Source organism: Bactrocera tryoni, chromosome 5, assembly GCF_016617805.1.
Source record: "Bactrocera tryoni isolate S06 chromosome 5, CSIRO_BtryS06_freeze2, whole genome shotgun sequence".
NCBI classification, from domain to species: Eukaryota; Metazoa; Arthropoda; class Insecta; order Diptera; family Tephritidae; genus Bactrocera; species Bactrocera tryoni.
In genome coordinates, this window is record NC_052503.1 from 1,880,887 (window position 1) to 1,907,765 (window position 26,879).

General features: G+C 38.6%; 1 long non-coding RNA gene across 1 annotated transcript in view; it reads left to right on the forward strand.

The window, feature by feature from the left end:
- LOC120779057 overlaps positions 1 to 26,879 on the forward strand; it is a 180,918-nt gene that overhangs the window by 105,090 nt on the left and 48,949 nt on the right. Inside the window, exon 3 of the long non-coding RNA XR_005705601.1 lies at positions 24,763 to 24,784. This is a non-coding gene — a long non-coding RNA (uncharacterized LOC120779057). The remainder of the gene's footprint in view (positions 1 to 24,762; positions 24,785 to 26,879) is intronic.

Here is a 26,879-nt window from a genome sequence, read left to right on the forward strand (position 1 = left end):
TCGAAGTTGTTTTGATTCTATTGAAGCAACGGCACTCCGCAACACTGCCAGCCTTCCGAACAACAATTTTGTCGTCATTAATGACGGCGCTTTGTAGCATTTGTTGTTTAATACCCGACGATGCATGCATCATGTAAAATACCATCGAACCTGCGACGCTGACGTCGACTGCGCTGCGGATGGAGAGTTCATTTTCGCAGCCGATGGGGTCACCAGGCTGGCTCACTTCGCCATCTCTGCGGTGGCTGCAACTGCTGTTTTGCAAGAGCCGCGGCCCACGGTCCACTTTAGCCGGCTGTCAAGCACAACGGTCGCTACTCGCTAGGCAATGGAGTGCATGTGGTTGTTCGGCGCGTGCTGATCTCTGGTCGCTGATATTCCTTGTGGTTGGCTTGAAATGCCTCCAAACGGGTTTCAGTGTAGTCGGCGCATTTGTGGGTTCCTTAAAGCTGCTCGTTATCGGAGCCTGCCACCTACGCTTTGCATGGTGTGCGTTGTTGGTATTGTTGTTGCTTCTTTATCGGCGTCTGCTCATGTGCACCGTTGATATGGTTATTAGATTTATGCTCGACTGCGAAGCGAGAGCCGCTCGCCTGCCTATTTCCTTAGGGGCTCCGGTATTCTTGCATACAAGTTATACGTTTTGACTTTGGCATGAAACCATAATTTATTTAAGCATATTTTATACGCAGTTAAAGAGTTATTGACGTGTGGGAAATTGAGATTGCCTGCTTGACTACGCTGATTCACATTCAAGAGTGGTTGGCTGGGAAACATAAAACACGGTCATAAGTCATACACAGTCAGTGGCGCGAATTCGATTAAAATGTCGAAGTCATTTATGGTGGTAAGATTCTGATGCAGACAAGTGAGGTCTCACGTGAGCTCCCTTTTCTCGCAGCAAATATCTGCCATGTACCAGGAAAAACGTAAAATTTAACAATTAAAACCTGGACTTCGTGGAAAAAAAAACAGTTGAAGTGATCTTTATATTACCTCACAGTTTAGCTGTTTAATAATGTTTAAAAATTTATTTGGGCACCTTTTCCTTTCACACAAGTCATCATGTGTTCCCTCATTGATAAGTAGCAGCACGCGCAGTTTCTATTGGTATGATATTGACGACGCTGCTTGAGCGAAAGATATTTCGACTTTCCAGATATTTGTGAACTATTCGACAGACATTTTCTCCAACTGTCATCACAAATTATAGTCCAATCAATTCAAACCTTGACTTCCAGACGACCAATAATCTGCAGCTATGAAACCACAAATATAGCTTTTACGCCACTTCTGGGTAGTTTTTGCCTTGAGTGCTTATGCAGAATCTTGCTGGAAGCTACAATGGTCTCCATCGAAGTGAATATTGCTTAACTGCATTACTACGCCTTCTAAAACATGGAGCTGTTACTCTTTTGCCTTTTGCCACAGTTTTAACGCTCGTTTCACAGCAGTGAAGAGGTATAAAACCTTTACTGCAGATTCCCCACCAAGCCTTTACTGCAGATTCCCCACCAAGCCATTACAGCAAATGGATGGTGACCACGTTGTATTCTTGGATTACCTCTTTTTGCGTTATTGTGAGATTTTTCTTAAATTTTTTGGTTTTATTTATTGAAAACTTCTTCAACTGTGTCAATTTTTCCATTTGTTAAAAGCCACGGGATACAAGTATGTTTTTCAAAGCGTGTTATCAGAAGATGGCCAACTCGGAACATGTCTCATTTAATTTAATAGAAAATTTTTGTAAGGTAAATGCGTATCTCAAATTTCCGAAGAAGAAGTGCAGCACTTAATGCACAAGCATTTGCTTGTAACTGAAAGTATTCCAGACCTTAACATTACCGTTAATGTTTTATCGTTTACCATTTCCTTTGATGAAAATGCCTGTTCTACACTAATATATACTATACTTACAAATTATATGCTCACCAGATATTTCCAGCTCACCGCCTTGCCTTATCGTTTATTTCTTCCACGCAATTCGCATTGCATTAAATCAGTGATTTCAAAGCTTCGATAATTCCAATACAGCAATCGCTCAGCTCAGTGAATCGCCTTTAACCGCTTTAGCTGCTTAATTTGTTGTAACAACTACTTGTTATTGGTGTTGTTGTGCGCGTTACTTTTGTTTTTGCCCGCCGCTGATGCCTTTAATCACAGTGAACATTTGTAATGAGATACCGTAAAGCCGGCGATAAACGACGAAAACACCTGAGGCGTTGCAGCTACTCTATTAACGCGATTAGTTTCACAAACACATAGGAAAACAGGAGCGTGTATGTAAGAGTGCAGTTGTGCTTACATGTGAAAATATTGTGACAATGGTATAGCACGCAGACACACACGCATATGCGAAGACACAATTACTTAGGTACACTTTGATAGAAGTAAAGCATGAAGACTAGGAGACATGTTGGGTCAAGGGATAATGATTACCGGCAAGGTGCTGCTAGTTTGTTGCTAGAGGAATGTACTGTACTTCAATCACTGCCACCAATAAGTAGTTTGTAGTAGATGTGGCCACAGTAAATGATACCTTTGATATTACACATCCAACCGCGTTGCGATTGAATAAGGGAGGTGGGTGGTGGAGGGTGCACAACTGGTGGGTAAGCAGCATTTATTGCTCAGTTACCCACCGGAAGGCAGCATAACCAACTACTTAGCAAATAAACATTGATTAATTTGTTGACAGAGGCTAACATGGGCATTGAGATCGTTTATCACATTGCTTGGACTTGTAATCGACACTCCGAAGCCGGTAACAGCTAAAGCACAACGCAGTGCAATAGGCAACAAGACTTAGAGCACTAACGGTGGAGAGTGTAACGGTTGTTACATTAAAGCGTATTAGTCAGCTGATTGCGGTTGCGGATTGATATGACAGGCATTTGAGGGCTGAGTATTTGCTGTGGCAAAGTGACTTATTTAAGCAAAAATAAAAAAAATTTTTTAAATTTTTTTTGTAATATAAAACTACTGGTCACTTTCCGAATGTAATCCTAAAAAAACTCGGTTGAAATTTCTGAATTTAACTTAGTCGAGACTCACACCTCAGCGTTGATCAAAGCCACATACCTCTCGACTAATTCAGTTTTAAGGAAGAAAACCGAAGATGGAACGCACAACCGCATGGTCCTTATGTGAAATTCTCATTCAATTCGAATTATGGGGTTTTAAAACCCTACATTAAGATGTATGGTAAAAGTTGTAATGAAAATGAAGTACAGCAATCATTTGTGAATATTTAAGCAATGTGGGCATGTTTTCGCAGACGGTCAAGTTTTTTTTCTTTACTTACACATAACCTATACTTAAGTATACAGATACTGCCAGTTTTTCAACGAAAAACAATGAGTAAATAACTTATGTTCGCAATGCTGGATTATAAGGCAACTGCTCAGCATTGTTTCTCCTTATGAGCTAATCTTGAAACGCCAGTTTTTGGAAATTTCTATTTTTTATATCCTTAGCATTTTATTTGCCTAATTCAACAACTTAAATTGAGTGCGGTTTTTTTGAATTAAAATCGAGCTCCGAAAAGTCAAGATATTATTTATCGCCTGACATTGTCAGGGTTTTAGGCACTCACCTCACCTCAGCAAATGTCTTAAAAACTACTAAACAAAGTCTGGCACTTAAAGTAATATTGATAAGCGTTCAGACATTTTAAGTATTTCTGTGGGAAACCATGTCCACTTTTGTATTGGCCCATTAAATGACACGAGTAACCGGCATAAATCTTTTTAACGACTTTGATAAGTCAACGCTTTTTAGATTATGCAATACGGCATGATAGAGAAAAACTGTGGGTAATGTCGAGATACATAGTTTGTGAAGTTTGGCTGACGGTCACTTCAAACAAAAAAAAATGTGGCGCGCGCCAAAATGCGCACTACTGGCGAGTAAACATCTGCTAAATTATATATGCAAATTAGAGCAGGAGTACTGGGTTGTGTTGTAGCAGATATGTGTTATAGTTGCCCGATCTGACCGATTCCGACAAATGATGAATATAATATTTGCATATATACCTAAATATTATATTTCATTCGGACATCTCAAAATCCGACGAACAAATTTTTATGATCCCTAAAAAGCTTCTCCTTAAAAATCAGTGGTTCAAAAACAGTTTTAGATCTATAGTCTCTTGGGTAAACTTATTCAGAATGATCCGTAGAACATTTTCCGTATACGCGATTGTTGCCTTTTTTTCTGGCTGCAATTCAACCCGCACTAATGTATAAGCATCGTTTGTGGGCGACAGAAAAGGTCCAGCAATATAAAACTTGTAGTTGTTGGATGCGAAAAACGAAAGAAATTGTCTTTTAAAGTTTTGAAAATTTGAGGCTATAATGACAAGTAGGAAACAATAAAGTTGATGAAAATCAAGTTTGAGAGCTTAACAATTTTGTGTTTTATATTTCAGGGTGAATAATGGGATTATGAGGACTGTGATTTGCTTTATTTCTGATCAGAATCCAAATCATAGCATTTTCAAAAACGCTTTTCACATCGGTCAAAAATTAAATAGTTGGTCCTACAACCTTGCTGCTAGTATATAAGACTTATGCTTTCTTATAAGCTGACGATTTGGTATGAAATTTATAAATTTCCAACCACTTTTTACTAAATTCCGTTCACAGAAGACTCAAACTAATTCATTTCTATTCAATGCTTCAATTTAAGAATACTTTGACCATATAAATTGGACACCCAGTATACTTTTTTGTACGTTTTTGCGTGCGGCCAACAACTGAGTGCCGACAAATGGGTATCACATTGCTTGCCATTGTATTCACGGCAATTTCAATAAATGGACACCATTGTTGTTGTTAAAGTGAGCTGTGAAAGTGAATATATGCAAATATTGCCAACTTATGCTCAAAAAGGGTGTTTTAAGTGGTGAGATCCGAGTGTTCCGCCATCCGTCTGTTTTTTGCAAAATATATTGATAAATCTAGTTACAAAGTATTCTTTTGTACCCTGAGGTCGTTGCTACTACGGATAGGAAAATTGGGACATAGCCACTCCACAAAAGCCCTTTAAGAGAAAAAGTATAAAATGCAGTGCAGTATATATAAATATTTACGGAAAAATATCTTACCTCTACCACTTTTCAAGCAAGTTCTGTTAAATTTGGTTCATAACACACATCGAACTTCTTAAGCCATCATTTAAAAATGGACGAACAGAAGTAAACCACGCCTAGTTCCGACTTAACACAGTTTCAAATTTAAACTTATATAAACCAAACGCTAAAATATAGATACTCGTATGAATAAGATTTGCACAATTCCAAGACGGTTCCAACCCATAAGTTTCCACACTCTCATATACTCAAAATGTAAAAATTTTATCGAAAATATTAGCCAATTTATGAGACATTTTTATGACATTCATATTATATTTCCTTGATAATAATATACCGTGGTGCCAAAATTAAAATCGGTTTAAAGCTTTCCTTAGCTCCTGTACCTTATATGAGAGTTTTAAAGCCATACCTATATCTCAGTATGGGAGACCGCTTATTTTGTATGTACAATAGTTTCAATCTGATTTTCTCCTAGCCCACATTCAATATATCTACTGACTTTCGTTCGTCCATAAATAGTTTATGCAAAATATTACGACAAACACAAAGAAAGGAACGTCAGAAACTCTTAAAAAAGATTATAAATATGTACGTATTAATCAGCGAATTAATGTTCGTGGCAGCGGTTCAGTCTTCTAAGATATTATTTGGAACGGATGGCAATAAAGTAAAGTTCTTGCATGGAAGCTTTCATAAGTCCTTAGGCCTCCATAAAATTGGGTTTCCGGTAAATAATAAGGGTCATGAGTTATTATTAGCATTAAAGAGTCACCTTATATTTACAAATTATAGCAATCACTGCCATAATTCTAGCTTTGCCGCCAACTACTGTCCTTGCCGTGCGTGGGCTTATTGGTACACATACATATGTGACACACACCAACACACGGTGCATATGTATATTTATAACAGTGCATTTGCACTTTTTGCTCGACATAGTTGCATTAGTGGCATGTCGTGCATTTCCGGATGAGTACCCACTTTGAAAATCTAAATCTGCTTCCTTGTCAAGGATACCCAGCGACACAACAAAAACAATGCGCGAACGCCGGCTTTAGTTTGCGCTGCAACAACAATGTAACTAATGCATGCGCAAGCTGGCAGCAGCTGCTCGCTGTGGCCGCGCCGTTGTTGCAATATTATTAATATTGTTGCCGCTAGAATGGTGGCTATTGTCACATGCAAACTAGTGTGGACTTGCGTACATGCGTGTGTGTGTGTGAGTGTTAGTGTGCTTATGTTACCACTACTATTATTACAATTGCGCTGGCTGGTGGCTCTGCTGCTTTTTTGCTGTTATAGTGGCAACCTTTTTTGTTGTTATTGTTGTGCGTGGTACACATGTGCGCCACCAAGAGCTGTACGTATGTATAGGTGTGCGCTCGGTAATTGGAGTCATGTTTAGAAAATAATATGGCAACAGTGGCGCATTTACCGAGCATACGCACACATATGCATAAGCGGCGGTGCATGCGTGCGTAATTGAACACCAGCGAAGGCACAAACAGAGAAAATAGTCGGCACAAGCGTGTAAACGGGCCCACACACACTCACTTAAATATATATGTATATATATATGTATATTCATGTAAAAACATGAGTCTGTTGGCATTGCATACTTTTAGGCGCTTCAACTGGTTGCTACATTTGAGCCATCAGCACACTTGTGCTTTGCGGTTGTCAGTGTTTTTGCATGACATACAAAAATAACAAAAATGAAAAAACCGTTGGAGAATAAAAATAAAGTGAAAATAGAGCTTTGGAAAAAAAGTGGTTGGCAGTCTGCAATTTATTGCCACATAAAAATATGAGAACTTTTATGTCGTTAGTGCATGCCATATGTGTATGTATGTATGTGTGTAGAATATATGCCTTTGCCACTCGGCTGCAGCTGCTGCAACCGCAATTACACACATATTGTTTATGCGTTTTTATGGTTGCCTGTGCTAAGTGCTTCTGTGCTGTGCATCTGCTGCTGTGTTTGTGCAGGCCGACGGTAAATATGAGCGAACAGTTGTAAATTTATTTGCTTGTGGGCGCATGATAAACTATCCGCCAAAGCGACTCTATTTCTAGGTAATCTTTTGTATGCCCTACTTACTCGGTGACTGCGACTGAGTTGCTGGAGAGGCTTGGCAGCTATATCGAGTCGCTTGTGACTGCTTTGCAAACACACTTGAGCACACAAAAAGTGGAGTGGGTATTTAATCATAATTATAGAGACGCTCATAAACAAATACCCATACATAGTAAATCACTGCAATTAGATAATTTCATTGCTTCGAGTGTAATAATTGTGTAGTGAATAATAAATTAATATTTAATTAATGCATTTAATTTACAATTTGCTTCCTAATTGAATATTCATGTGCAGTAATTGCAGGTAGACAAACCTACTAATTGCCAGGAGGGTGTTTTTTCCATAAATTTAGTTGCCTACCTGCAGGGGCTAGCAATTTATGGCAGTGTCAAAATACATATGATTGTATCATTATGAATAAGCATCGTTTTTTTGTTAGTTTCTATTAATTCTGTTCCATTCGATTTGATCCACTTCCATCAAAAAATATCGGAGCGTTGAGTTGGATAGGGCGTATGAGTGACTTCGATCAACCTGAAGGTAATTTTACATAACGTGAAGCTTTTTCAGAAACAAATAGTTTTATTGCATCATTTGTTTCAAATTATATGTTAAGTCATTAAAAATCGTATTACTGTCACGCTCTCATTAGGTCGTTAAACGACACCTCACGAATTGCTAAGGCAAAAGATAAAAGGCACATAAGTGTGAAATTCAAAATAAATTGGTTTTGATTATGTTCCAAATTTAGATAGGCTACTCCCTTAAAAATAACATACTGAACTCTTATATCAATATCTGAAACAGCTTTTGAGTTACAACTTTCGAGTTAATGTTTTTATGTTTGCTCAGTTCAATCAGCATGATCAGTTTATCTTAACAAGCGTTGGTTTCGAAACTGCTGCAGTGATTACGCTAAGGCAAATGATTCGATCAATACCAATTTTGTTCTATATGTTTTGTACGAGTATATGGTTCTCCATATAAAGCCCCACTCTTCTTTTGATTTTATTGGACAGGTCAACAACGGTCAAAATTTTTGTTTAAAATTTAGTTTTTTCAGGCCACCTTTTCGTAATTTTTTCAAGCGCATCTCAATGTGCTGACATTGCAGTAGACAATTGTTTTAACGTTCCACGGAGAAGGCCGAACTGCAACAGTGGATAGCTAATTTTTGTCATCGCGACTTTTACTTTTGTTTTTAATTCTTGAAAGTCGCCTAATTGTCACGCTTTGACATTATGTGATCCGCTTTAAAGGTTATACCCATTTTAAGTTAGAATAATGCGGTTTTATAATTCGTTTTGAAATGGCATTTTATTTAGAAATATACTATATAAATAAATAAATAAATAGTGTATTAATAAATACTGCAAACTATTTAAAAAGGGTGGACTATTTGTCTAACATTGGAATTTTTTGGTGCAAAAACATTGGATGTCTTGCTAATCGCGGCATTTGCAGAGCTTAGGACCTGACGATTTGATTAAAAAGAGCACTTTCGAAGCTAACCCAGTCATATTCTCTAAAGGAAAACCAAAAATTGACCCAAAACCCAATAAAAAACCATTTGAGGGACTTATTATTTAGTATGCCTACTTCATGACAACGAAATACCGTCGTGGACGACTGCCTCAGCAAATATGTGGTTCGGGACAGGAAGAAGGGAGTGATTCCCAAAATGTCGGAAGTTTTTTTGGAGTGTCTGAAAAACAGAAAACTGCCGCCAAATGCAAACCCGATCGAAAGTGCTGGGACAGTTAAGGAGATAGGAAATATGGCGAAGTTTAAAACTAACAATTAGCATATATTGCCGTATACATATATGTATGTACATACATATGTATATTAACACATTGTGCTTTTTTACTCGACATGCAGACAATCTATTCCACTGAAGAACGCGTTATAAACGGGGAAATGAACTCGCGCAAATTAAAAATTCGTTGACCTCATATACTCAAACTAAGCAGATGCGTAACCCACGCTTAGCTTAAAGCATAGCCAAGCTATATACTTCCACATACTCTGACAGTTTTAGCAACTTTACTTGCACATATGTATAATTACATAAACACAAGTTGCCGAGTAAATGCGGAAAATGTGGTAACTTTTTACGAAATTTGTATATTTAAACTTTTCCAAGAGTATTACGTGCGGCACTCAGGCGTATCATAGCGGTTGCGGTTAGTTGCAGTGGCTGTCAGTGCAGCGGCAGATACAACAGATGGAACAGGGTAACGGCCATATACCTAAAGTCAAAATAGAACAGAGGGTTGCCACTTGCCAGAACTGCCGCACTAACTTTCTATGAAACTTGACATTCGCGCTGATGAAATTAGTCGACTAAACAGACAGCAGCAAATGCAATATGCGCACACCCACACAAACACACACTCACACGTTCGAGCATGTGTATAAACATGTAAATACTTGCTAGAATTTTAAGCACAGACAACTGAGAAGTTTAATCCACACATACACACAGGCGCCTACACGTCGCCGCCCCCGCGCAGGAAAGTTAACGAAATAATATCAAATGCAATCGGAACGAAAAACACCGACCTCACCACATGCTGCATTTCAGCCGCGATGTTGTTTTTGCAAAGCAACTGTGGCACAACACTTGCTTTCAAATTGCATGCAACACACATAAACTTGTTACACTCATATGTTTAGTTTTCGAATTTCGTCACACACACTCTGCCCACTACACAATGTACCGTTGTCCAATGTGTTTCGGTAGCGGAATATGTTGCATATAGCGCGCTGTGGCGCATATGTGGCATGTGGCAGGATTGCAGTATAGCGGAAAAATAACATATCCTCTCTGTTCATCTTATTTGCACTGTTCTTTATTTATGGCTGCTGCGGTGGCTATGCCACAACAATTTCCACAACCACTTCCCTCGCGCTGGACACTCCATTGTTGAAGCTGTGGATGTGAGCAGAAATGGGGCGGTGCGAGCAGAGGGAGTGTGCGCTTGCTCGCGATTTTTTGACACTTAGAAATCGCGTTGAAATGAAAATGAAATGTGAGATATATGCGTACACATATATATACGAGTATATATTTTTAAAGCGCTTTAAATTTGATAAAATGGAATTTATTTACGATCTCTTAAAAAGTTTAATTTAATTTAAAAAGTTGAAAAAATTGGGAACAAGTAAGTTCGGGGGCAACCGAACATTTTCTACTCTTGCTACTTGCAATAATCAAAGCCAGAGGAATACTTTAATGTAGAATACGTCAACCAGTGGATCGGAATTCAAGCCTAAAAAAGAAGCTCGATTTTTGGGTATCACAGGAATTGCCTTTGAAAAATTGAATGGACCGAATTAACATCTGCGATTCTTTCTTCTTCTTCTTAATTGGCGTAGACACCGCTTACGCGATTATAGCCGAGTTAACAACAGCGCGCCAGTCGTTTCTTTTTTTCGCTACGTGGCGCCAATTGGATATTCCTGGCGAAGCCAAGTCCTTCTCCACTTGGTCCTTCCAACAAAGTGGAGGTCTTCCTCTTCCTCTGCCTCACCCGGCGGGTACTGCGTCGAATACTTTCAGAGCTGCAGTGTATTCGTCCATCCGGACCACATGACCTATCTAGCGTAGCCGCTGTCTTTTAATTCGCTGAACTATGTCAATGTCGTCGTATATCTCGTACAGCTCATCGTTCCATTGAATGCGATATTCGCCGTGACCAACACGCAAGAAACCATAAATCTTTCGCAGAACTTTTCTCTCGAAAACTCGTAACGTCGACTCATCGGTTGTTGTCATCATCCAAGCCTCTGCACCATATAGCAGGGCGGGAATTATGAGTGACTTATAGAGTTTGGTTTTTGTTCGTCGTAGCACCTGTTAGCAAGAGTTATCCTGCGTTGGAGTTCCAGGCTGACATTATTGGTGGTGTTAATACTGGTTCCAAAATAAACGAAATTATCTACGACTTCAAAGTTATGACTGTCAATAGTGACGGGAGAGCCAAGTCGCGAGTGGGACGACTGTTTGTTTGATGACAGGAGATATTCCGTCTTACCCTCGTTCATTGCCAGATCCATTTGCTTTGCTTCCTTGTACAGTCTGGAGAAAGCAGAACTAACGGCGCGGGTGTTGAGACCGATTATATCAATATCATAGGCATACGCCAGCAGCTTATAAAAAATTGTACCTGCTCGATTAAGTTCTGTAGCTCGAATTATTTTCTCCAAAAGCAGGTTGAAGAAGTCGCACGATAAGGAGTCGCCTTGTCTGAAACTTCGTTTGGTATCGAACGGCTCGGAGAGGTCCTTCCCGATCCTGACGGAGCTTTTCGTGTTGCTCAACGTCAGTTTACACAGCCGTATTATACCAAATTCAGACATCGCGGCATAAAGGCAGCTTCTTTTCGTGCTGTCGAAAGCAGCTTTGAAATCGACGAAGAGGTGGTGTGTGTCGATTCCTCTTTCACGGGTCTTTTCCAAGATTCGACGCATGGTGAATATCTGGTCGGTTGTTGATTTTCCAGGTCTGAAGCCACACTGGAACGTCTGCTCCATCGTCATCGATTGGGGAATCAGGTTCGCCTTTTCCTAGCGTTGTGCATTCACTGCCATTCAGAAAGCTGGAGAAGTGTTCCCTCCATAAATTAAGTATGCTCTAGGCATCGGTCACTACATCACCTTTGGGGGTTCTACAAGAGTATGCTCCGGTCTTGAAACCTTCAGTTAGCCGCCGCATCTTTTCGTAGAATTTTCAAACATTACCCCTGTCGGCCAGCTCATCAAGCTCTTCGTACTCACGCATTTCAGCCTCTTCCTTTTTCTGTCTTCAAATGCGTCTCGTTTCCCTTTTCAACTCTCGGTATCTATCCCATCCCGCACGTGTTGTGGTCGATCGTAACGTCGCGAGGTAAGCAGTCTGTTTTCTCTCCGCTGCGACACGGCACTCCTCGTCGTACCAGCTGTTCTTTTGAACTTTCCGAAAACCAATGGCTTCGGTTGCAACTGTACGTAAAGAATTTGAAATGCCGTCCCACAGTTCCCTTATACCGAGTTGTTGACGAGTGCTCTCAAAGAGCAGGAGTGCAAGCCGAGCAGAAAATCGTTCGGCTGTCGGTTGTGATTGCAGCTTCTCGACGTCGAACCCTCCTTGTGTTTGTTGGCGTGTGTTTTTTGCTGCACAGAGGCGGATGCGAATCTTGGCTGCAACAAGATAGTGGTCCGAGTCGATGTTAGGACCTCGGAGCGCACGCACATCTAAAACACTGGAGACGTGTCTTCCGCCTATCACAACATGATCGATCTGGTTGGTAGTTTTTCGATCCGGAGACAGCCAGGTAGCTTGATGAATCTTCTTATGCTGGAATCTAGTACTACAGATAACCATATTTCGGGCCCCGGCGAAGTCAATCAGCCTCAACCCATTTGGGGATGTTTCGTCGTGGAGGCTGAATTTACCGGCCGTAGTGCCAAAGATACTTTCTTTGCCCACCCTGGCGTTAAAGTCGCCAAGCACGATTTTGACATCGTGGCAGGGGCAGCGCTCTTAAGTGTGGTCCAAGCGCTCATAGAGGCATCTTTGGTCAAATTATCCTTCTCTTCCGTCGGGGCGTGGGCACAAATCAGCGATATGTTAAAAAACCTTGCTTTGATGCGGATTGTGGCTAGACGTTCATTCACCGGAGTGAGTCTCTCTTCCACCACGAATCCAACACCAAACTTGCCCTTCTTTATGTGGCCACTGTAGTAAATGCCACAAGGACCTACTCGTCTCTGTCCTTGTCCCGTCCATCGCATTTCTTGGACGGTGGTGATGTCAGCCTTTGTTTTCGCGAGGACATCAACCAGCTGGGCAGCGGCACCTTCCCAATTAAAAGACCGGACATTCCAGGTGCATGCCCTGATATCGTAGTCCTTATTTCGTTTGCCATGGTCGTCATCGAGAGGGGGGTCTCTCATCTGAGGCTGGTTATAACTATTCAATGGGGGTGTTTTTTTACGTGGCGGGTCCCAAACCCAGCGCACAACCCTATGCAGGGGATGTTTCGCCTTCTCACTTTAGCTTGCCTTCGAACGGATGTTCTTAGGCTACTTTGTCAAAGACCGGAAGTAGTGAGCTGCTTGAGCCATGTGTAAAAGAATCGTTTCTGGCCACTCCCAAGTGAATGGCGATCAGAGAACGTTCCTCACTTGCGTGAACTTCTACACATTACTCCATCCTCTGCGATTCTTTGCTGAAACGAAATGAAAACGAACCATTTCTGAAGCGAATGGTAACAGGAGACGAAAAGTTGATGAAATTCGACAATATTTCAGAATTGTGTTATATGGAAAATAGCAATGGTTGCAGTGTAATTAAGCCCATTTTCGCAGTGTTACATTAGAATGCGAGTATCATATCACGTACCGAGTTTTGTTGACAGCGGCCATCGCTCATCGTGTACCATCAAAATTTGTCAGTACAGCCTTATTTGCACTATACACATTCAGGATATTTATAAAAGATATTTTTACAGCATCGAAGACAACTCTGTACTGAGTAAAGTGCTAATGATAAAGTTTTTAAAGCATGTTTCTTGGAAGTTTCATTTTCAGGCAGTCGCCATTCCTTTGAAAAATATCTTTAAAACTTTTTTGTAGTCCCAGATATTGCGACATTATTCTAAAATAATATTTGTTTCTCTTTTTTGGGCTTAGATTGCTAGGAGTGCTGAAATTGTGGATGCGCTCACGTCCCAACTTTGTGAGACCACTCATTTTATCAGCTCCTTCTTTCAAATTGTTAAACTTTCTTATTTTATTAAAAGGTATTTCTTGAGCAAGACCTTTGGAGACTAATGATCCTACCACACAATTGAAAATTAGGAGACTAATGATCCCACCACACATTTGCCTTTGTAGTGATATATTGGGATTTAAGTTTTCCAGACTTTGTTATTTCTCTGGCAAAGGTCGCTTCAATGAACATCCATATCTTTGACATCGTTTCTACAATTTCTGTCTACTTTCTTCACCTATTAAATCTGGAATCCAAATGATGTTCATATGTATTAATGATAGCTCATATGGATATAATATATTCATTTGTGCTTCACTATATACTCTAAAATCTTTGAACTTGAGTGGATGCCCACTTAATGTCTTCCGATACAGAAACGATTTCTGCATGAACGTATCAAGCTATCTTTTGTAGAGAAGCTGTATTGTAAAATGTATACATATATACATATAATTATGAGTTTTTCACATACGCAACTTTTTGTAGATTGAACTAAACACCTTTTGCGTGGGGTGGGTGGTTTGGTTTACATGTAAGAGTTGACTACCTATACATATACATATATGTATTGCATGTAAAAATTGAGCATGAGTTTTTTTTTTGGCATCGGAAAACTTATGATTTTCAAATTGCATTCGCGCTGCACTGCAGTAGTGTCCATTTCACGCCGAAAAACACGCCACTGCGTGTCCAACTCGCAAAACCATTTTTATTTTGTTCTTTCTTGGTTTGTGGCAGCAACCAAAGCAACGTCAATTAAAGCGCACACACACTCAATGACGGCTGGTTGGAAGTAGTCAGTGAAATGTGAGTGGCAACAAATTACAACTATACAGCTAGTGTTACCATTACATTTGTTACATTGCAATGAAACCGCAAAAAAGTTTCGACTCGACGAAAAAAAGTTGCAATTTATACTTCAATTTCTCGAAAATATTTCACTTTGTTTGATTTGCAATTGAAATAATCAAACTGCAAATTTGGGCATAAAACGACAACAACAACAACAAATATAAATAATTAACGCTCACCTGCGCCATTTTGCAGGGACACTGACCACAATGGCTGATCAGCTGTCAGTTGCCGCATTGTGTTACAGTTACAATTAGGCGACAATTAGTCGTGATTGTGTTGGTTCAACGCCAGCAAATGGCAGCTGTTGCAACACCGGCACCAGCAGCAGTAAGTGTGACTGGCAATTGCAAACAAAAGCAATAATACCAATTGTGCGCGTGTATGTGTGAAACAATAAGGACAGCGCTTGAATTAGACGCCACAAAAGACATTTCAACAATTGCATTTAGGTGCTTATCATCCATCTCTGTGTGTGTATGTGTGTGTGTCCTGAGACAGTTCGGCTCGCAACTCGTGGTTGATAAGTCAACAACAGCCGACAATAGGCGACACCGTCGCAGATCTTGTTTACCAACGACCAGCACTGTCAATTGCCAGACTTGGCCACATGCAATCACAACACAAATCGCTCTCACTCACCTACACATGCGTGGATGTGGGTGTCGAAATCAGTTACGATTCTATTTTAATTAGACTTGATTAAGACGTAAATGCTTTAAATGATTAAGCTGCAGCGCTTGTATCTGTAGAGTAATAAGGTGTTTTTGTACTAAATGAGGCTAAATTATAAACAGATGAATCACTTAACGGATGTTTGTATTGCTTGAAACCAATTCAGAGTGATAATTGTATGCATACAAATGATCAGGCCCACAAGATTAATTGATTAATTGACGGTCACTCTGGTCAATTCAAGAAGAGGATATTTCCCTAACAGTCCATTAGTGTTAGCTTAGGTTATGTCATGTTAAAAGGTCGATCCAAAAACGGGGGGATCCAATATTTGGATAGCGTAGAACGCCAAGCCGCATATTTTGAAGTATTGTTCGAAAAGGCTGTCAAAATCGTGAAAGCACCTTTAGTCTGCCACAAATTTGTTGAGCTGACAGATGTTCATTCCGGTTATTTCACCAGGTTCACCGAAAATTTGAATACTGAGATGTTTTGAACCCAGTTTTATAAATGCTTGTTATGAAAGGAAAGTGCCTGGACTTTTCCACACCACCTTCTAACCATTTAACTTTGACAGTTCTGCACTATCCCAAGAAGATATTTTGGTCATACAGAAGCAAATTGGTGATCAGCGCAGAGACCCAACACGTCCAAATCCGATGTAATCGGGAAAAGGAATTCTTTCTTTTTGCAAGCTCGTTGACTATGCAATTATCGGCTCGCCTCACCTCCTCTAAAAGAGAACAAACACAATATTAATTAAGAATTAACCTCGCTTGATGAAACTTTAATAGCCTTATTGTAGAGCCAAATTAATTAAATACATTAAATAATAAAATTAATATTTAGTTTCTCCCAAATAATTACTCCTAAAGCACGCCTATGTCCTTATCGCAGTTACGAACACAATTATCACGACAAGAGTTATTTTAACAGCTTGCTGAATCGAGAAAAAAGTAACGCCGTTATATTTTAGAGCACTTAACATATTTTTTAATTGCGCTTGCATTATTTACATGCATAATTCTCTCGCTCACTTATGTAAATAAGCCAACACTTGGAGCTCTTTTCAAATATGAGAAACAACGTTGAAGAATAGTGTAAACTACAATTTGCACAAAATTACAAAAGAAACCTAATTAACCGTAATTTATTTGGATTAAATTACACTAAGTATGAACTGGTACAGATGAGCACCCTCCGAAGGGGGCAAGCGCACATAACACACCACGACATATAGCACGGTTCCAAGTATTCAATATAACAGAACATAATAATTTATAACAAAATTTAGCAGGAAATAGCGTTTTGAAAGCGGGCTAAGGACTCGCAGCTAAGCGAGTGGGAAATGGGGTCCGGGCACCGAATGGGCTTTGAATGCAGCAGTGAGGGGACGCTGGCACCAGCAAAGCGGTCTTTGCAAGCGCACTGGAACATTTACATTACTGCTGCCAGCTGGCGAGGGGCACGAAAACCAACCGAAGCCTTAGGAGCGGCGTGGGCAAGTGTGCACGAGCACACCACTTCAGCATTTGAGCACTTTTAACCCTGCTTGACTAGCTCACTGATATTCCACCTGACACTCGGGCGAACTGAAAGAGAGATATTCAGTTATTCCACTATACGCATACTCACACACATACACATACATAGCTGTTGCGGTTTGCCAGCGCGCTTGGCATTTGTTTGCCGTATTTCTGACGAGTTGGCAGTTGGCATTTCGCGTTGTTATTGTTCTTCACAGCGCAGCTGCTAGCTAGCTGTCTGCCTGCCTGCTCGTTCGCCTGTCCGTTCATTCGTTAGTCTATCTGTCTGTCTGTCTGTCGTGGCTTGGTTGCTCTCACTTTTGTTATGAAGGTTGCAACTTTGCTTGCCTTGGTTACCTCATTTCGCCTATTGTTGTTGTTGTTCTCGCTGTTGCTTTTGCTGCTGCTGCTGCTCTTTCTCAAGTCGCAATTTGCATGACAAAGGTTTTGGGGTACATTGTGCATTTCATTGGCGTGAGTCTGGAAAAAGTATTATTTTTTGCAAATTCTGTGGGAGTGTTTTTATGTGTGTGTATGTGTTTCTTTGCGCTTCAGTGACATGAGTGACTTGTTGTTTACTTGGCTTTTCACTTGACTTTCAATGAAATTCAAATGAAGGTCTTAATATAAAAGGCGCACAGGTACATACACACATATGTACTATATATACATATCCATACACTTATATATATCTATGCATATATAAGAACGTGAGTGCCCAGGTATGGCTATATGTGTGTGTGTTTTCTGCACTTTGGCAAAATACTGTTGTTTGAAGCGAAAATCTATTAAATATTGGGTTTGCTGAAGTTTGCAGTCAACTTTCTTTGATCATCAATGGCGTGTGGCATAAGCCGTCTCTCTTATGTGTCAATCATGTGTCAGAAGATGTTTTTTTTTTTAATTTAGAGCCAAAGCAGATTTTAACTCTTTGAATTATTAAAACGCTTTTCCATAATCGTTTAATCCAATGGAGAGGGACTTTCGTAACCATTATTGAAAATAACCGGTTTTTAAGGTGAAATATAAACTGAGCTAATATTGGCTCTTGAACTATGAATTATTTATTTAGTTACTTAAGTCTATGAACATTAATTCTTACAGACTAATGGAGAATTAAATTACAGTTACATAAGTAGATAACTTAAACTAAAAAACAGAATTGAGGGTATTAATGAAGAAAACCCCAGATTGAGAAATGAGATTGAGGAGTATTAAAATTAATTTTCCCTAATAAATAGGGACAGTCAATAACTCCATTAATTACACTGAAAACAAATGAAAGGCAGAGGGTGGACCGGCGATTTTCCAATAATCTAAAATGTAAAAGCAATAAACGAGATGTATACGATGGTATTGGGTCAACAAACTATAAGGAGCGGAAAGCAAATTTAAGAAAAATCTTTTGAACGCCCTCAATCCTATTAATTTACGCTAGGCAATACGCCTCCAAATGAACACTGCGTACTCCAAAATAGACCGAATAAAAAAAGTATATATGTAGTAATTTTAACGTGTAGGGGTCGGAGAAATTAAAAGCATTTCGACGGACAAATCTAAGCACAGAGAATGATATAGAAGTGATATAGTTGAAGTGATTAATGAAAGAAAATCTATTGTCAAATATTAACCCCAAGATCTTTGATTTAAGTTACGCATTTTAGGACGCAATTAGAAATATTGTTACTTGAAGGTACGATGCTACGTCCCCTCCCATACGATATCTGAGAACATTTAGTTAGATTCAGAAAAAGGTTTGATTTCAGGCACCAAGCATAAAAAGTATCAATATCACATTGAATTTTCATTACATCTTCGGAGTTTTTGATTATTGCGAAAATGTTTAAGTCATCTGCATATAGCAAAAAGTTAGCAAAAGTGAAGCAACGGGAAATGTCATTGATAAATCCAAAACGCTTCCTTGTGGCACTCCCGAAGACGCAATGAATGAATCGGATGACACTCTATCAACCATAACAACACATCGTCTATTGTGCAAATATGACTTAATCCACTGCAAGAAGACAGATTGAAAACCTAAAGATGATAATTTTCAATAGAATGTTGTGTGAAATTTTATCAAAGGTTTTAGAGAAATATGTGTAGAAGCAATCTACCTGAAATTCAGCGGAGAATGCAGACATGCAATAATCGCTAAAAACCGCTAAATTTGACACAGTGGAGCGCCCAGGGACAAACCCTTGCTGACTGACGTAATTATTATTATTTTTAGATATTATTTTTTATTTTTATTATTATTTTGAGATAACTGACGACATTAAATGTGAATCGCTTCGCGCATTGAAGCCTATTCCAGAAATTGACTTTAACAACTGTTTCGAGGATTGAAAAAATGCATTAATGTATAGGGGCCAAGGAGGACCACATAGATTTTGAAGAATAAATTTATAATATTCTAGGTATATAATAGGTTTTAAGGTTTGATCACAAAGATCACTCTGGAAAACTTTTAAAAACACTTTGTCAAACCAAACATTTTTAAATATGAAACTTTACCCTCTTGAATCAAATATTTGTTTAACCGGTTTAGTTAGTTTTTATGTTGTTCGCCTTGATTGATAAATATTTCCGAAACTCTCTCCAGCCAGGCAAGATAAGTGACAAGGCAGTATCTACTTGCCATCCGATCGCACAGAAATCTATTCGTTATGGAAGGTCAATCTGCCTCTCCAATATTTGGAACAAAAGGAATACTTTCTTAGTGCTGCTTGTGAAGATATTTAAAAAATTACCTCCATTATTAGGGATGAAAACTTTGTTTTAAAAATTTATGTTTTTAGTCCAAAGAAGGTCCAAAAATTAAGGGATCGCAGCTTAATTTTAATCAGCTTTAACAGCCGCAGTAACGAAGTTTTAATCTTTGCCGTGGTTTAACTAAATTTTCATCATTATGTACATATCACTTTTGTATTAGAGAATTAGTTAAAGAATGCCTAAGTGGTTTTCAGAACCTAAATCTATGGCTTTTTCACAAGTTATTCCAAGCGCATTGTAAGCTGGAGTAATTGGAATTACTTCGATCAGCTTTTACCTTTCGACAAACAAAGCCAAGTTCTTCAGCGTGTTTTCGAAGAGCTGAAAAACTTTCATTTTTCCTGAAGCTCGTTCTCGTTTGGAATTCTTCTCAATAGCTTACCGATTCTTTACCAGAAGAATCTAAAAATTCGACTGTGAATAAGCGCAAAGCTTCTATTGTTTTTACCCAACCACCTCAATCACATACTAATCAAGGAATCAGAGATCGTAGAAGTGGTTAACCACGTGATAATTGCAAAACTTTTAGTCCTGAAATATTTGAAATACGGTAAAAATTAATTATTTCCGCTTTCTAAAAAACAAAAAAAAATATATATATTAAGAATTGTATTAAATTGAAATAACTACTAAAATTTTCAATTTATTTACAAAGAATTTCTGAGAATTCTCTCTTCACTTATTTAGTACATAGAAATATTAATTCAATTTCTTATGTTTGGACAGAGAATATTTATTTTATTCAGAAGAATGCTTCAAAGACAATTCATAGCAAGCGAAAATACCGTTAAATTTAAGAATATTATAAACTTTTGAAGGTTGAGTATTGTCGCATGGAGAATATGAAGAATGTGACAAAAGAATATTGACAACCTTTCATTTATTCGAGCTTGACCAAGGCTTCATTTCACAAAGTGCACAGCAGGGTAGGTGTAAGAATTTCGCACTGTGACGCACACATACTTAAACTCATGTAAAATGTATGTTTCCATGCATGAGCAATAATAGAAATATGCTTTACTTTAAACGAAAAAATGCACATGCAAGTCAAAAAAAGAAACGCAGAAGAAGCAGAAAATACGAAATGAAACTGTCATGTTGAGCACACACCCACTAAGTACACACTCAAGTACGTCTGTATGTATGCGAATGTAGCTATGCATGAGCTTATTTGAACGACACTGATGCATGCTGCGCAGAACATCACAAAGCATACCTGTATGTGTAGTCTAATAATAGTATGTTTTCCTTGGAAAATCCTTTGTTAAGTGCAAACAAAATTATGCATGCCAACACGGCCTCACTAACGGCATACATACTTGTATATGTGTATGAGTATGAGTATGTAGAGGCAAGCACACATTGGTATACCTTGCAGGAAATTTATTACTGAGAATTCTGAAGAAAAATTGGTTGTGAAGAGTTTGAAATTAATAGAATTTGAATAGATTAACCCGCTTGATTAAAACCGTCGTCAATGTGATAGCCAGTGAGATAACCCACAAAATTGCTTTTGTGTTTTTGAATCTGACAGTTCACAGTTGGCAGCCATGTGCCATATTTTTCAATTGCTATCTACTATCTTAAATGTAATCAAATAAAATTTAATGAGTAGTTTTTTTACTCCACCAGCCTTGCAAATAGACGTACTCTTAATTACTTCGGTTGTACTTCGGTCATTTTGGAGTAATTGGCTTGACCAGATGATGGGAAAGTATAATCTCACGAAATATTCTTAAACTCATCTGCTCGGTTTCACTAATCTTCTCTCATCTACGCTTCCATTTCCTAGAGGGCTCTTCAGCACATCTATCATATTATATGCATACAGTTAATATAGAGATGTAGTTGTGTCCAGTGTTGACCGCTGTATAAATTGGATTATTTATGTAGAAAAGGTATACTTTTCATACCCGTTCAGGGTTGAGCTGCTGTCAGCTAAGGTATTACCTGGCAACAAGATTATATGAGTATGGATTCGCTTTGATGATGACGACAGAATTTAGCAATCATAGTGTACCGAACACAGAGAAAATATTTAAAATTCTTCCTTCTAAGATTTTTCTAAAAAAAAAAAATTTGTATATGCGCTGGTAACTACGTTCAAACATAGCCAACCAGAGACCAATGAAGCCTCAACACATTATGATTAGATATTAAACACTGAAGTGCGTATATACTCTCCAACATATACATAGGCATACCATCTATATCAAGGACTAGGATAAAATAACTATAATCTTCTATTTGTGTTTGCAATCTACCAATATATGGCTTTAAGTCATGGTTTAGGCATGTAAGCAGATTATTCGATATTAGTTGGTTATGGGTGATATTTTATTTTGTCACTTTTGGAATACACATTAGTTCAAAAAGTAAAGGCATTCGAGAATTTATGGAATCTTCCTGTTAGTTATGTACATTAAACTTGAAATACTTATGTTCAGTAATTTCCAAAAAATTAAGTTGGTTACTAAGGCTTTGAAGGATATTGGTATAGGCTTTGGCTTTTGACTTTTGAATGTTTGGCGAAGCATTGAATTAGCATAGATTTTCTATGTGTTTATATAAGGAAGATGGAGTCATGTGTAGAAGTTCACGGAAGTGAGGAAAGTTCTCTGAACGCCATTCACTTGTGAGTGGCCAGAAACGATTCATTTTCATATGACTCAAGCAGCTCACGGCTTCCTAAGAACATCAGTTCGAAAGCGAGCTAAAGTGAGAAGGCGAAATATCCCCTACACAGGGTTGTGCGCTGGGTTTGGGACCCGCCACGTAAAAAACGCTCCCAATGAAAGGATATCAACTGCCTCGGATGAGAGACCCCCCTTTTGATGACGACCACAGCAAACGAAAGAAGAATTAGGATTTGAGGGCATGCACCTGGAATGTCCGGCCCCTTAATTGGGAGGTGATGCTGCCCAGTTGGTTGATGTTCTCGTTAATGGCAGTGAACGTACCACGCCAGGAGAAGGCGAACCCGATTCCCCAATCGATGACGATGGAGCAGACATTCCAATACCCGACCATGAAGAAGTTCGAATAGGAATTACCAGTCTGAAGAACAACAAAGCAGCGGGGACCGACGAATTGCTGGCTGAGCTATTCAAACACGGCGGCGAAAAACTGATAAGGAGCATGCGTTAGCTTCTTTGTAAAATATGGTCGGACGAAAGCATACCCAACGATTGGGATTCAAGTGTGCTCTGCTCAATCCACAAAAAGGGAGACCCCACAATCTGCGCCAACTACCGTGGGATGAGCCTCCTCAACATCGCGTATAAGGTTCTATCGAGCGAATTGTGGGAAAGATTAAAGCCCACCGTCATCAAACTGATTGGACATTATTATATTCACCATGCGTCGAATCTTGGAAAAGACCCGTGAAAGGAGAATGGACACATATCACCTCTTCGTGGATTTCAAAGCTGCTTTCTACAACACGAAAAGGAGCTGCCTTTATACCGCCATGTCTGAAATTGGTATCCCCGCAAAACTAATACGGCTGTGTAAACTGACGTTGAGCAACACCAAAAGCTCCGTCAGGATCAGGAAGGACCTCTCCGAGCCATTCGATACCAAAGGAGGTTTCAGACAAGGCGACTCCCTATCGTGCGACTTCTTCAACCTGCTGCTGGAGAAAATAATTCGAGCTACAGAACTTAATCGAGCAGGTACAATTTCTATAAGCTGCTGGCGTTTGCCGATGATATTGATATCATCGGTCTCAACACCCGCGCCGTTAGTTCTGCTTTCTCCAGACTGTACAGGGAAGCAAAGCAAATGGGTCTGGCAGTGAACGAGGGCAAGACGGAATATCTCCTGTCATCAAACAAACAGTCGTCCCACTCGCGACTTGGCTCTCCCGTCACTGTTGACAGTCATAACTTTGAAGTCGTAGATAATTTCGTCTATTTTGGAACCAGTATTAACACCACCAATAATGTCAGCCTGGAACTCCAACGCAGGATAACTCTTGCCAACAGGTGCTACTTCGAACTGAGTAGGCAATTGAGAAGTAAAGTTTTCTCTCGACGAACAAAAACCAAACTCTATAAGACATTCATAATTCCCGTCCTGCTATTTGGTGCAGAGGCTTGGACGATGACAACATCTGATGTGTCGACGTTGCGAGTTTTCGAGAGAAAAGTTCTGCGAAAGACTTATGGTTTCTTGCGCGTTGGTCACGGCGAATATCGCATTCGATGGAACGATGAGCTGTACGAGATATACGACGACATTGACATAGTTCAGCGAATTAAAAGACAGCGGCTACGCTAGATAGGTCATGTGGTCCGAATGGACGAAAACACTGCAGCTCTGAAAGTATTGGACGCATTACCCGCCGGGGGAAGCAGAGGAAGAGGAAGACCTCCACTCCGTTGGAGGGACCAAGTGAAGAAGGACCTGGCTTCACCAAGAATATCCAATTGGCGCCACGTAGTGAAAAGAAGAAACGACTGGCGCGCTGTTGTTAACTCGACTATAATCGCGTAAGCGGTGTCTACGCCAATAAAGAAGAAGAAGAAAGAAGATTCCAAATGTCACTTTAAAGACTAAGGAATTTATCTGAAGTCTGAATTACATCAGGTTTTATTATTTTCCCTAAGACACAGTCCCTAAAATAACTATGCCCTGGCAATCAGGCTAATTGAAACTTTTTCAGTTTGATTGACGGAAAAATATCCTAAGTTTATAAAATAGTATAAATAGCTATTTCGTTGAAGATATATGGTCTAATACAAAGTTTTCCATAAGATATTTTATAAGATGTGCGACGTTTCTTTCTCAGTGTTATGAAGTCCGAGGCAAACTTAATATGTACGAGTATGCACTGTTCAAGCTGTAAAAAAATTACCTTTGACTATTTTAAATAAATAATTTCAAGTTCTTATTTTGAATCCTTCCATTTCTTAATCATATTAATTTATCACACATTTTATTTAACTTCATCTGGTTTAAGCTAATAACGTTCCATATACTTTTCTCTTTGCAGAATTTAGGAAGAATTAAAAGAGGTAAGTCGAATCGTATTTGAAATAAAAAATTAGTTTCTTTAACAAAATGGTCTGATTTACACTAAGCCAGTAACTGAAGTAGCGATGTCAACCATGAAATTAAGTTATGTTTAGACACTACTTTATTCTCGCTGCTCTTGGAATAGTACCAATTTATTTGGGGATTTAAGCTCTTCACATCAGTATATACCTATGCACTCGAAAGTCATTTACGTATATTCATCACGTTGTTGTGTGTATTTGTTGAAAGCATAGTGTACTATTACTGCCAAATGTTTACTTAAACATATACATACCTTTGCTTTTAGATTCGGTAAATTCAATTACCATATTAGCTCTTTGGATTCTGTAGACCACAAAAGCAATATTGAGTGTACCGAGTAACATACCCAGCCATTTCTTCGATTGTCTAGACTATACACTAATATTTTTGCAGTCAGACAAAAATATAAGCTTCACAAATTATATTACTTTACTGCTACTACACTTACACACCCATATGTGGATGAACAATATTCGAGTGTTTGTGTATAAGTGCTTTATGCTTTCCTATTGAGTATGCCCGTTAGCATCGCCACTTAACTATAGACACATAAACCCGAAAGCCTGTGTTATAATATATACATACATATATAGCACCTCAACAATACGTACACATCATGCATGTGTATGTATGTCGTGAGTGTGCCTGAAAGTGCTGCGTGGGTATTTGCTTTTGTTTCAATTTATTTGATACCTTTTTCGGATAGTTAACCTGTCGAAAACACTCGCATGGAATCTTCCAATATTAACGCCGTAAATTGCTTAGCATTTAGAAATAATTTGAGTAGAGATTGCTGAAAGCTCAATTGCGGTTCCAACGGAGAAATGCCATAATATGTTCGAAAGAAAATTTAAGATCAATACAAATCTCGACGTTCCCATTGAATTTATTAAGTAGCCGTTTGTCCATTTTTTTTTTTGTATACTTGGGCAAGTTGGAAGTAGATTTTGTTTTCAACATAAACAAGGAAGCAAAGTCTCTGTAAACTTTCAGCATAACTTTCATAGTGACAAAACTGCTAATTAAACACGTAGCCTGAATCCTACAATCACCAAAACATCACCAGTGACCAGTCGTGGGTTTATGATCTGGTCGAAACTGTCCAATAATTTAGCGAATTAACCTAAAACGAAAAAGATCCCAGAGGAGACTTATAACAAAGGTGTTGAAAATTGATTAGTTAGATTAGTATATTAGTCCTTCACATACTTGAACTATCACAAAAGAGTCTATCTTGAAGGCAATAATATAGATTTGTTAGTTCGAGTCAAATTTGGTCAGATGATATATGTATAGTTATTAGTTTATTATGAAGATCTGCTTATTTTTAGTTTTGTTCCTCCAAAGTTTGTACTGAATCAATATTCATAGTTCGAAATATCAACATTATTTGTTATAAATCCGCCTAAAATTTTTTTCCTACAAAATTTTGAAACACAACTGCTTTTGATTTCAACGTGAATATCGAGCTTTCTTTTTTGAATTTATTATCATTAATGAAAAAATATCATCGGTGTGAGAATAAGCTAAATAGCATATAAATAAATTTTGTCTACATTTAGGGTGCTGATAGATTTTTTATAAGTTTATTTTACGTAAAATGTATTAAACACAAAATTTCAGGGCCCTTTTGTACTCATAATATATGCAGCCTTGAATTTTTTTATTTTTATTTTAATAAATTGAAACTTAAATAAGCTATCGCCTACAATTAATTATCTGTGACCTGCTATTGATGTGTAAAAATATTCAGTATTAATTAACACTATCCAACATATGAAAAAGCACATACACACACATACAAGCAATAGGCATGTAAAAGAGCCGCTACATTGAAGGTGCTGCTAACGGAAAATTCAATTGTATTGTGAGCGTTTGTAATTACTTAATAGGGTTATGAAAACAATTAAACTGTGTAAACAAAAACAACGAAATTCAATTAAGGCGCTTTTGTGCAAAAATGCAGAATTTTTTTCACGCAATGGCGTAGATAAATTTCGAACAGCGTGAGGTTGTGGGTATGTATATGTAAACTTATACTTTTACATTTTA